The following is a 12,797-nucleotide window of genomic DNA, read 5'->3' on the forward strand; positions in this document are numbered from 1 at the left end:
TCATACTAACACATGTGTCCAAAAAGGTGGAAGATCCAAGGCTCAAGTGTGCCACACCATACAAAACAGTGGTGATTGAACCACCGTTGGAACCTTCCTAGGGCCCACCGTGATGTTTACGTGTCATCCAATCTGTGTATAAGGCCACATACAAATGGATTACGGGAAAACACAAACATCAACTTGATCGAAAACTTGTGGCCGCCAAGAAGTTTTCAACGGTATATGTTCAATCCCCACTGTCTCCTATGGTGTGGCCGACTTGAGTCTTGGATGTGCCTCTTTTTAAGTATAATATCTTTAAAAAAATCTCTTAAAATGGATGGACGGAGTGGATAAAATACATATACCACGTTGGGTCCCACAGATCCCTTGCTAGGACCGAGTCCGTCCTGGTCGGTGTAGGACACAATCCGCGTCCGTAACCAACGTGTAAAAGCTCAGATAGACTATACCAAAAAAAAAAAATGTGAACAACGTGATAGAAATCTCGGACCGAGGGTATAAAAAATGTAAACTACGTGATATAAAGCTCAGATCTGGCACGCGCATTGTATATTAAAGCGTGCGATACTCGAGCCGGATAATCGTTTAGGGGCATTTTAGTCATTTGGAAACTTGTAGGATAAGAGGGGGAAAATAAAACATGCAATCCTCGACCCCAGGATATGTCAGCCTAACACTGTTTAATAAAGTGGGCCAGGCCAGGCCAGGCTCATCTGCAGGTCCATTTGGACATCGTGGCCTGTAGAGATGGACCGAAACAAGCGTGGCAGTGCCGGTGTGGCCCACTTTCTACTTTATGCACGGTGTACTTTGGTTTTCAGTTGTACAAATGGGGTCCGTTGATTGGTTACCTAGATCATTGATCTTTCAATCGTGGCCTATTTAAATACAACGGTCCAGAGACAAATAGACGGTTGTTAATTTCACATACGGTTGCAACTGGGCTGCATCGAGTAGGACACGGCTCAAGTCTAATCCGACTCGGCACGACAACCACAAGACACAATCTAAATAGGGGTTGACCTGGCTGAGTTGCTACTCGACTCAGGAGTCACCGAGTCTTAAAACAATGGGTTTCCGAGTCAGACTAGGTTCAATACAAAATGGTTCGGTACTTCCAAGAGTTATCCCATCTAATTCGGTCCTGAAACTCGTTTTGGTGACTCTGTACTGTTCCACTGGAGCTCGTGTTTTGTATGTGATGGGTATGCATCAAGAGGCATCTAACGTAGGATGAGAATTCGCTATACCACCTGTCACGGGGAACCAATGCAAACAAAACTGTGGGGTCCACCGGGATATCCGCTCCGTCCAGCAGATCCGAAAACTTGAGTGGGCCACACCAGAGAAAAAAGGTGGGGATGGAAAGGCCTAACGTCAAAGCCTTCCTGAGGTCCACCATGATGTTTATACGCCATCCCATCCAACCCTTTGATAAGATCATTCTCACCAAGATGAAGAGAAAACACAAATATCGATCTGATCTGGGATTTCTGGACCCAAAAAGATTTTGATTGAGGGGTCACAATCACCACTATTTCTTATGTTGGGGCCTACTTTGAGTTTTAGATCTACCTAATTTTTTAGTTCATTTTCTAACTTGAGTGGACACAATAGATGTATAGAATGAAAGGCACCAAATGAATCATTTTAGACAGTCTAAAAATACGACCCATTTAAGTAAAGGGAAAGGGCTTGGTTTGAACCCTACCCAACCTGGCCCACCATATTCAGTTGGTCAGCCTCGAAGTGCATCAAGTAGGGTCGAAGGGTAATGGGTCGTAGGTTGCGTTTAGGAGATAATTCATGGTCGATATAGTAAATGGCCAGGCTTGGGCTACCTCCTACACAGTCACTATGTAAATAGAGGGCCAAAATAAGTGCCAGACACTCAATAACAAAAAGAATGGCTTAAGATTAGTGTTATCAGGAGACGGAAGGGTTCGGAATTGAAAATCTCTCTCTTTTTTTTTCCATAAGCGGATTTGGCTCATCAAGTTCTTGTTTGATCGGCCTGTTAGAACACCACAATATTCATCCTTTTGGGGTCCAAACCCCACCCATTGCCACCTTTAAATCCTGGCCATCCAATTATTGACCCATAAATGGAGCCATTGAAAAGAAACCATGACCAATAGCCTGAATGCAATTGGTAAAACACCAACCTATTAGGGTTGTCAATGGCTGGGGTCTGGAGTTGGCTTCGACCTGGATTTTGAATTGTTCACGGCATCCGGTTCAAAATTCAATTTTGCCCATTGACAACCCCACTACGGATCAGATAGATGGATGGTTCAAAGGGTTCCACCCAGTGAATAATTTCCGACCTATCATGTGCCAGGAACAGCAGTAACCACAGATATTATTCTCAATCAAAAAGAGCTAAAGTAATATGTGTTTCAGTAACTATTGGTGCCCCCATCCAACTCTTCCAATATGTTGGCCCCACTGTAAGGATCACCTTGAGCAAAACTCAGCCACATCGATTCATCAGGTGGGCCTAACCATGCAAAACAATATAAGCCATTGATAAATAACAAAATACAATTGTGGCCAACTCAGTAAGTGGATTTGGCCGGTTTTTGCACAAGGTGATCCTAAAGATGTAGAGGCAACCCATTAGTAGAGTTGGGTATCATAACCACATGTAAGTTTGGAAATTATCAGCCTATTGGATGGTAACTTATGTCCAATTGGTTGGAATTTTGAGACATTTTAAGAAGGCATTTATAAATATTTTAAAAAATATATATATAGAATTACAGGCAACAAGTTCCGAAGCCGGATTCAATTACAGTGCCTTGAGCAAAAAAAAAAAATAGAATTATAGTGGGCCTCTTGTTGCTGGAGTTAGCTGTCATTAGGGAGAGGGATGTGGATTGCTGCTGCTGGTTCTTCTGTACGGGCGACTTGGGTCGGAGGCTCTCGATCTCGGGAGTTGTCGACACAAGATGGGGCGCATCTGGTGGCGGGTTCCGGCCACCACCTCCCTGCCAAACCTTCCCTTGTCAGAAAAATTCCTCACATATGCCTGTAAATTTGAACACAAGCAGAATTGTTCAGAACAGAATTTTTGCATATCAGAGGTAAGCTGCAGTGGTGCATGCTCCACGGCAATGACTGTGGAGTTTCACACTGTGGTCAGTACCATCGATTTGATGGGCCACAGTGCAAGTATTAAGGTAAGCATACTATCAAAGCCATCAGATTACTGACGGCAAATGGACAGCTCCCTCAATTTTGATAAAAAAGAATGAGCAGTTGTTCTGGTTCAATTACAGCGAACCCAAAACAATGTGATTGTCAGGATTAACCAATCAATTAAAGTTTTGGTACTGATGGCCTACTATATAATCACTTGCATTTTGTACGGTGGTGACAGCACTTCAATCTCCCATATAAATTTAACTTTGCTAAATCAATAGGAAGAGGTAGAAGGTTTGACAATGATTGTTGTACCTCAGCATTGAAATTAGACGACGATAACCCTTTGACGACAGTTAGCCAACCAGAACGGATGTCATGGTCCTCCCCAAACAGCTCAAGCCTCCTCCGCCCAAGGGAGAAATGCTCGATTATGCGATACAGATCTTCAGGCTTCCTGGTTGAACCTGAGATTGTAATCAGCCACAAGTTTCAGAAACCACAATGACTCTGAATAAAAAATCAGAGACTGACTTGTCAAAATATCAAATCTTGTCACTGAAACCATTAGATTTCTCAATAGTGTGTTTCAGGCCATGTCACTACCTAAGATCACCAGCATGTGTACCCACATTGGGGCCCACAAGTAGAGACCTGATGATGGTTGGGTGTTCATGTTCTGGGCCTCTAGACAGCACGCAGCAATAAACTGAGTGGACTCTCACAGACCACAGCAATCAAACTGTGGATTGCCAAACAAGAATTTTCAATTGCCCAATGTTGAACTCCACAAATCAATGGTCAAGATCATCCTTTCAGGGTGATGTAGAGCGGGTCGCGGACAGTTTCATGGCCAAGATGGATCAGAAAAGGCCCGGTCGACGACAGAAGTGATCCGGACCATCGGACCTTAGATCGGGCATATCTTGCAATCCGGGATGAGTTATCTGACGTAAAATATATGATTTTGGGGTAGAACAAGCTACTTTAGCCAACCAACCCAGCTATGCTGGGTTGCGCAGCCCGGAATTGCGAAAAACCCCTTGATCAATGGTCGTTTCCCTGTTTTAATTTCGTTTTTACTATAAATAGTAAGTTTTAGTTTGATTATAACTCTTCATCCGTCGGGCTTTAGGAGTTGCGCCCAACGTGAAAAGAGCTTAGAATAATTAGGAGAACGGTTTGGTGAAGCCAAATAGGACACTTACTATTTTGGCCGAAAACCTTGCGCACTAGTAGACATCACGACCGTCTATAAATAATAAGTTTACTATTTATAGTAAGTCGCGGATTCTAGGAGTTTGAGTTGTAGTTTGATTCTAATTTCTTTCCCATTGCTTGGTACCCTTATTTAAAGGGTTGTGAACTCGTTTTTAATAATTCATCAATCAATTTCGAAATTATTAGAATTTATTTCTATTTTCTGCTTTCTTTCCTCGTGGATTTGAGAAGTCTCTGTGAGGAGTCCAGAGAAATTCCGTGAATTCGAAATAGTTATCCTCTTGAGGAAGACGGTGCTCGACCTTACGTCCTCCCCTGCATCACAGGGTGACTATTGATCCATATGTCATTCAAAATAGCATCCAGAGGATGAATGGTTCCTACCATCAAACCATCTCTGCATGTAGGCCCCCCCATGGAGTAACACATGCTCCCTCCCTCTTTTGTGATGTGAGAGGTAGTTTCAATCATTTGGGATTTTGAGGAAGGTTTCTGCCTATTTGTTTAAGGCTGGGAAATTAGGTAAGTGGCATATGAATGTATGTCATAAACAGTGTTTTGGAAAGCAGAAGCAGATGGTCTCTCAATAATTGTCTCTTATTTCCTTTAAAATAAAAACACTGTGAAGTGAAAAGGACAAATAGACAAATTAAAACAAAATGAGGGAACATGTGAAATTTATTTAGAAGTAGCCATAATAAGCACAAACCATCAATATACATGAATACTTCAAATGATTACATATTATGAAGAAGTACCCAATGCTCTATGCTAATATTTTAGTTAGCTATCAAGCGGTAAATATCCATACACATGGCACACATGCATAGGAGTCAGATGGTTCAACTTCGAAACTGACCATGTTTTCCAAGCAGTACAGGGGACAGTGTAAACCTCAAGTGCCAAGGTTCTACGCACAATGCTAAGTCTGCCACCTTTCATGTGGCGCCAAAGACGACTAGGGGAATGCATGAAATTCATACCAGATTGATGATTAAATTCCACCTCAATCAAAAATCAAGATCGCCTCAAATAAAAGAGATATGTGCAGTCACGCTACCATGAAACTATAAGGAGACACTTTAGCCAGTAGAGCCATAATGATTGGGTCGCTAAAAATAGTGATCCAGATTGCAAATGATCCATAATCCAGATTGCAGGACTCGGAATGGAATGCATAGGGGGGTTGGCAATTTAGGTATTGTTGATGCATAGGATGTTGGCCTGAATTATATGGCCAGGTGATGCAAACCCGAAAGGGAAAGCAAATAAAGTTATTCCCCGCCTAAAACTAAAGATATGAAAGAAAGAGCAGATTTTTATTTTTATTTTTTTAAGGATAACTGCATTCATTAAAAGGAAAAGATACAATTAAATAAAAATAAAAAAAAATAAAAATAAAAAATAAAAAAAAAGAGAGAAAAAAAAAAAAGAAAAAGGAAAAGAAAACTGCTGAGATAGCAGTAAACGTAGCCCCCTAAGAAAAGCAAATCTACATCCTTAAGCCCGAGAACAATTCCCCCCCATTCGAAGATCAAGTTTTTAGCTCTGGACCAGACTGATTGGGCCGACACAACTTTATGGTTAAAACACCTCTCATTTCTTTTCTCCCATATAGACCACCATACGGCGAGAATAGACATCCACCTGCGAGTCTTGATTTTACCAATCTTGACTTCATGCCAGGGCGGAAAGAGCAGATTTCTTAACCTAGAAATTTGAAAAATAGAAAGTGAGGAGGGTTAAAAAAGGAAGGTGGTCCTTTTCTTGTACACACATGCAGAGCATGCACGTGTGGGATGGAGGACGATTGCATCACCAGGCAAAGGTGTGCATGCAAAATACATGCACAAGAGACGGTTATCAGATCATTAAAAAAAAATGTTGCAGCACCATGGTACCCACGCATGAGCATATTACATGAGGGATTTATGCATGCATAAACCAAATGTACAGATGCATGCACAGGACATGTTTTATAGTGGGTCAGGAAACTGGAAATACTGACCATAGGGAGGTTCTTCAGCAATAACTATATCTGTGTCAATGTTTGCATGGATGATATGACCATCGGTGCTACGTCGAACAGTTCCTTTTATGCCCATCAAGGAGTGTTCCTACTCGGCAGGATAAGGCAATTAATATATTTCAGAAAGCAGGAAATTTGCGTACCAATAAAAAAGGAAACACATGGAAAACTATTTTGGTAGCATAAAAAATTTAAAAATTTAAAATTTTAAAAAAATTTAAATTAAAATAAAAAAATAAAAAAAAAATAAAAAACAAAAAAAAAAAAAAAAAAAAACATGAAACTAGTGAAACATTGATGATTCAGAAAAGTTGACCGATCCTTCATCTATTTTTCATAAACAAGCTGGCTGAAAGCTATTACCGACCTTTGAGTGCTGAAACAAAGTGTGAGAATCATGACGCAAGCCTGGAGTTGCACTTGATTTGTTAGTCTTCACCCAACATATATCCTCGCACCTCCGCAAGCCCCACTACAGAAACAGTATGAGAAAATTACCACACAAGACCAAACAGAGATCCATCTTGGACGAAGAATAAAAGGATAAGTCACTGTACAAAAACTGTTATCTTATTCTAGCAGAGCAGCTGCTTGACTTGATAAAGACCATCAGTGCCCAACTACTCCAATGCTAGTGAAATAGTACTTCCTCTCAAACTCAGCCGACTTACCTTCTTTAGACACTGGCGGCCCTGCGCAAGACCCATACCATCACCAACCCAAAGGAAGATAAATGAAGGAGTGTCCGCAATTGCCTGGCAACAAAATGTAACGGTAAGACTTGAAATCTAGAGAACAAATCACAAGCACATGAATTAGTGAATTGGTTATGAATGCTACATATTTGGATAGAAAAACTCAACAAATAAATATCACAATTCTGAGTAAGGCTGAGAGGAATTATAGCGTTATCATGCATCAAGACATGAAAGTAGTATCATATGCCATGAAAATAGCACAATTTTGAGTTAGGCTGAGAGGAATTATAGCGTCCATCCCTCACTGGAAGCCTTCCTCTTCCTCCTCTCCAAGCCTACTACCCCCTTTAGATCCTTGAGGAACAGCTCTATTGAAAGACCCCAGTCCCAGGTATCCTGCACCAATACGACTAGAATTCATTGCCCCTTTCGACACTCTGCCTTTCGCACCCTGCATGTCAAAATTATTTCTATCTAAACTCATTCCCATAGTTTGATCTGAAACGTCTTCTGGATATCTTTCCTGTAGCTAATCACCAGGGCCATAGATATCGGCCTTTCTCATCCTGTCCTCAGGCAAATATCCCCTTTCGGCACTCTTAATTCCCTCCCACTTCCAACCCTCAGACGTGCATGCCTATCCACGTCCATATTAACAGACCTCTCCCTACTTTCTGCACCATCACGGCTGCTGTGTTGTTGTCGATGCTTCTCATTTTTCTCCTCATGGACTCTAGAGCTCATCCTATTGGTGACAGGTTCAACATCCTCCCCTGACCCATCCAATTTCTCTCTGACTCTCCTCTGTTTATCATCTCTAACACCATCTGATCTCTCCTCACAAGTGATGGTAACTGCTCTACCATCTTCTTCTCGAGCCTCCGACCTGCCTCTGCTCTTATTCCTCTCTCCATCAACCCTTTTCTCTTCCCTGCTGCTGGATCTGAGATTTTTATCCGTGTTTGAATCGACAGGCCTGCTTTTGCTCTCGCCTGATTCGATTCTCGCATCGGTTGTTCTCTCCCTAGAAGACCCATGCTTATGATCAGTAAGTCTTTCCACTCCTTGAATCACCCTTATCTAAATAGCTACTCTCATCCACCTTTCTGGCAGAGTCCGGCTCATCCCATCTTCTCTGTGGATTTCTTTCCTGCTCACGGGTTCCATGACCTTTCTCTCTGCCACTCTCCTTCCTTTCTGAATACCTGAAATTTCTATCCTGTGCCTTCTCAAGGTCGCGTTCATGGGGATTGTCGACCTTGCTTCTTGCTTTGCTCTGAGGAGTTTCATGTGAAGAAGGCTTTATGCTTGCTTTCCTTGATAAGCCCCTCTCATTTTCATCAGTGTGATCATACCCTTTACTCTCTACAACATCTCTGCCGCTCTTTCTGCTGCTTTCTAACTCCTTATCTGTATACCCACTACTTGATTTCCTCTCGCTTTTCTCATCATGATTTTTCTTTGCCAGCTTAACAAGCAATTCCTTTCTTGTGTCATAATCTTCCTCGTCACCGCTGCCTGCCCTGCTGGAGCCGCCTGACTTCTTTCTGCCATCATTTCTGTCCCCGGAACTCTTCCTCTTTCCACCACTATCCCATTCCTCTGCTTCGTCTGCACTGTTATGTTTTTTGGACTTGCTTGAACGTTGCTTCCTCTTATCAACACCCTCCCAGTCATCCTCGTCTTCAATCCTGTCAGCCTTCGGTTCCAAACTCTCCTCAAGATCCCGTTTCATGTAACTCCGACTAGGTTCGGGTGCATCCATTGCAAGAAAAGATCCTTGGCTACGGCTTTCTGTTTTTCTCTTTATAAGAATGCTTACCTGCCACTTAGTTGCTGCAGAAGTGCATGGGCATGCTAAGACAAGCGAAAATCAACTGCTCACCAACTCAACCTGAAAAAGGAAAAACATAATCAGATCAGTGCAAATAGAATTGAAGGATCAGACAAATAGAAATCAACTGGCTAAGCAACTTGTCTTGAAAAAGGAAAAAGAAATATTTCATCTTCCATGTCCTTTTTTTACAATCAATAGTCACACATAAACCAATTGGGCTGTTTTCTAAACAGCTTCCCTGGTACTTGGACAATCCTAACCATTCAAGCAAAATGGACTCTTGCATTTTAAATGTGGTCCCCACCCTTTTGTTTAATTGCCTCTCTGCAGGCAACTGATTATATGGCAAGGGTCATCAAGTGAGTGCATTTTTGTGGAGGGGGCAATGGAAAGATCGGCAGCCAACGGGTACAGCGCGACAGTGAGGCATACAAAACTGAGCTGTTAACTGGCTGTGTTAATCAGGAGTTCTAATGGGCGGGTTTGCATTCACAAAAGCCCAGAATCACTCAGATATTACTTATGATAGTAATTTTATCAGTAAAACAAGAGTGTTTAAACTTTAATGCCAGCCAGCCAGCCAGCCACCAAGCTTTTGCCAAGAAATCAAGAAAACCGACCCCACATAGCAGGAACAAGCTATAATGAGGACCATGATGATGGTTACAATAAGGGATACCTGCAAAGCAAGTTTCACCATGAAGGAGTTCTTGTTTGTAATTTTTATTAAGTAAAAAGCCCTAATCTAAATTTGTTGATCATGAAAGTGCAGCACTTATTATTACAAATTTTTTTTAATGATGACGGGGTGTCCACATATAATATATAATTGATGAGAAATAATGGAAAAACAATTATTAATTTGATTTTAAACTTAAGTTAAAGGTCGTCAACCCGCATCCACCCGTTGAGTAGACTTCTACCTTTCGATAGGCTTGAACATAACTCGCATCTAGTAATGCTCTACCAAGTTCGATATTTCTTTCAGGGGGGGCTTCTGGAATCGACCATATATTAATACGTAAAAGCAATGAATGAGGGATGATGTATGAATGTATCATTTTCATAACTGCTATATATAGTTGTCTAAATAAATAAATTTAATATACAATTATAATTTTATGTAATTTGGCACAGATTAGCTTATAATTTATCGCATTATAAAATATTGTAACAAAGCACTCAAATCAGTACATTAACTTACTCAATCTGCTTCAACCAATCTTCTACTATTGATGGGTAAGATGCACTATTGAATACCGGTCATCGCAACTTCGTAAACATTTTAAGTAAATCTACCTCACGAGGCTGATCAAATCTTAGTGGAGATATGTTCCGGTGATGTTGGGATGTCTGGTTCAAGGTGGCTGACATGTCCCACTGAATGACAAACTGATACTGCTGTTGTTTTAACATTGCCGTCATTTGCGCTACCAATACAAAGGCAACGTCCCATGACTGAACATTTGGTCCTGAAATGTTAACTCGAATAATGGGAGTTGTGTGTTATGTTCAGCATCTACCATGTTAACTAGAGGTGGTGGTGGTAGAGGAGCTTGTCTTACTTCATTGACTCCATTCTCATCTTGCTCGTTAAGAGCTGTTCCAAATTCTTCGAAAATGTGAGAATTTAGTAAAGAATTATCTGAGAGAATTGCACTTACAAAGGGTATTAAATCACGAACATTACACGTCTTCTTAAGGGCTATGGCTCCTATAAGATTGAACAAACATATATGGTTATATATAGATATAGATATATATATATATATATATATATATATATATAGATATATATATATATATATATATTTCTGTATATGTATTTGTATGTATACGTGTATGCACATGTATATGTGTGTACATGCATGGGTGTATATGTATACATACATATACACACACATACACACACATATACATATACATACATATACATACACATACACACACATATACATATACACACATATACATATACATACATACATACATATATATACACACACATATACGTGTATATATCTACAGATATACATATATATACATACACACATACACGTATATCTATATACATATAAACATATATACACACATATACATATACATATATATACACATACACACATATACATATACATACTTATACCACACACACACACACACACACACACACACACACATATACCCGCTTGTGGGAAAACTCAAATCCTCCAGGTATAGCATAAAACACCTAAGTATATATGACCCAGTATGTATGAAAGTTTTTATTCACACTTACATTCTATAATAAAAATAATGTTTCTCACAAAATAATTAGTTTAGCTTTAGAATCAGTCTAACGAGTTATCTAAATGAGCTCAATAAAATTACATACTTTTATTCAAACTTTTTTATGCGACAATTTGATTTTTTTAACAATTCTACATTCTAAACTCCAGTTGGTGTAAATATAAAACATTTTACCTGTAATTAACTTACAGGTTATCCAAACAAAGAAACTAAGTTACCTGTAAGTTAGTTACAACTTACACCCAAACAGCTGTAACTTTCTTTCATATGTAAGTAAGTTACCTGTAACTTACTTACAACTTAAAAAACTTACAGATATCCAAATGCAGCCAAATCAAGATTACATGCTTTATGAAAAAGGTGAAATTGCAAAAAGAGCCTAAAGGAATCGAAAGCATGAGAGAGATAAGAGAGATTTTCATACCTATTGAATATGAGAATCAGGAGATTTAGGTGGCCAAAGCAATCAGACGATTGCCATCTATCGTCAGTGCTTTGTGTAGAGAGAGAGAGAGAGTAGCGGCTGGAGAGAGAGAGAGAGAGAGAGAGAGAGAGAGAGAGAGAGAGAGATTCGCGATAATATCCCGAGAAAACCATTCGACTTTGATAATATCTTTAGAAATTTCCTGGAACGAGATATTTTCACTCGTGCTACTGCTACGGAAGACACTCGTGCCACCAGCATGACATGTGAGACTGAAAGCCAAATGTGAAGTATTCATCAAGTGGGACATATCGCGTATATTCCATGTCCCAAAACTGGGGCCGTTAGGAGGGACACAGATTCTATGTGGGCCCCACCATGATGATGTATTTGTATTATCCACACCGTCTATCTGTTTTTCCAGCTCATATTAAGGTATGATTTCAAAAATGAGCCAGATCCAAATCTCATATGGACCACACCACAGGAAATAGTGGTGATTGAATGTCTACCATAAAATACTTTCTAGGGTGTGCTGTAGTATTTAGTTTCCATCTAACCTGTTGATTAGGTCACACGGACCTGGATGAAGGGAAAAGATAAATATAAACTTGATCCAAAAACTTTTTTGGCCCCACGAGCTTTTTAATGGTGACTGTTCAATTGCCACTATTTCCTATAGCGTGTCACCTGATATTTGGATCTGTTGTCTAAATTCGGGCTCATGCCATAAAATAAGCTAGCAAAATGGATGGACGGCAAAACACATGCATCATGGTGGAGCCCAGAGAGCTTTTCCTCTTGCACCGGTAGGTACTGAAGGGTCACCGCTGAATCCGAGTCGGATTAGGACTAACCTGCGTGGATAAGGTAAGATCGTAAGGTAGGGGTAACGTCATTGCAGTTGAGGACCTGACCATGGGGCCAACATAGATCCATGTGTTGCTTATCCATGCCGTCCATCCATTTTTTAATCTCATTTTAGAATGTCATTCAAAAAATGAATCAGATCCAAATCTCACGTGGACGACAATACTGGAAGAAATCGGTGATTGAATGTCATCATCAAAAAATTTCAAGGGCCCATTGTAATTTTTATCTGCCATCCAACCTGTTGATAAGGTCACACATACCTGGATGAGCCCCCAG

The 12,797-nt window shown here is 40.4% G+C and overlaps 1 pseudogene; it reads right to left on the reverse strand.

The window, feature by feature from the left end:
- Window positions 1–2,765: 2,765 nt before the first annotated feature.
- On the reverse strand, window positions 2,766–11,796 carry LOC131225094 (N6-adenosine-methyltransferase non-catalytic subunit MTB-like; annotated as a pseudogene).
- Window positions 11,797–12,797: the final 1,001 nt, after the last annotated feature.

This window comes from Magnolia sinica, chromosome 14, assembly GCF_029962835.1.
Source record: "Magnolia sinica isolate HGM2019 chromosome 14, MsV1, whole genome shotgun sequence".
NCBI classification, from domain to species: domain Eukaryota; kingdom Viridiplantae; phylum Streptophyta; class Magnoliopsida; order Magnoliales; family Magnoliaceae; genus Magnolia; species Magnolia sinica.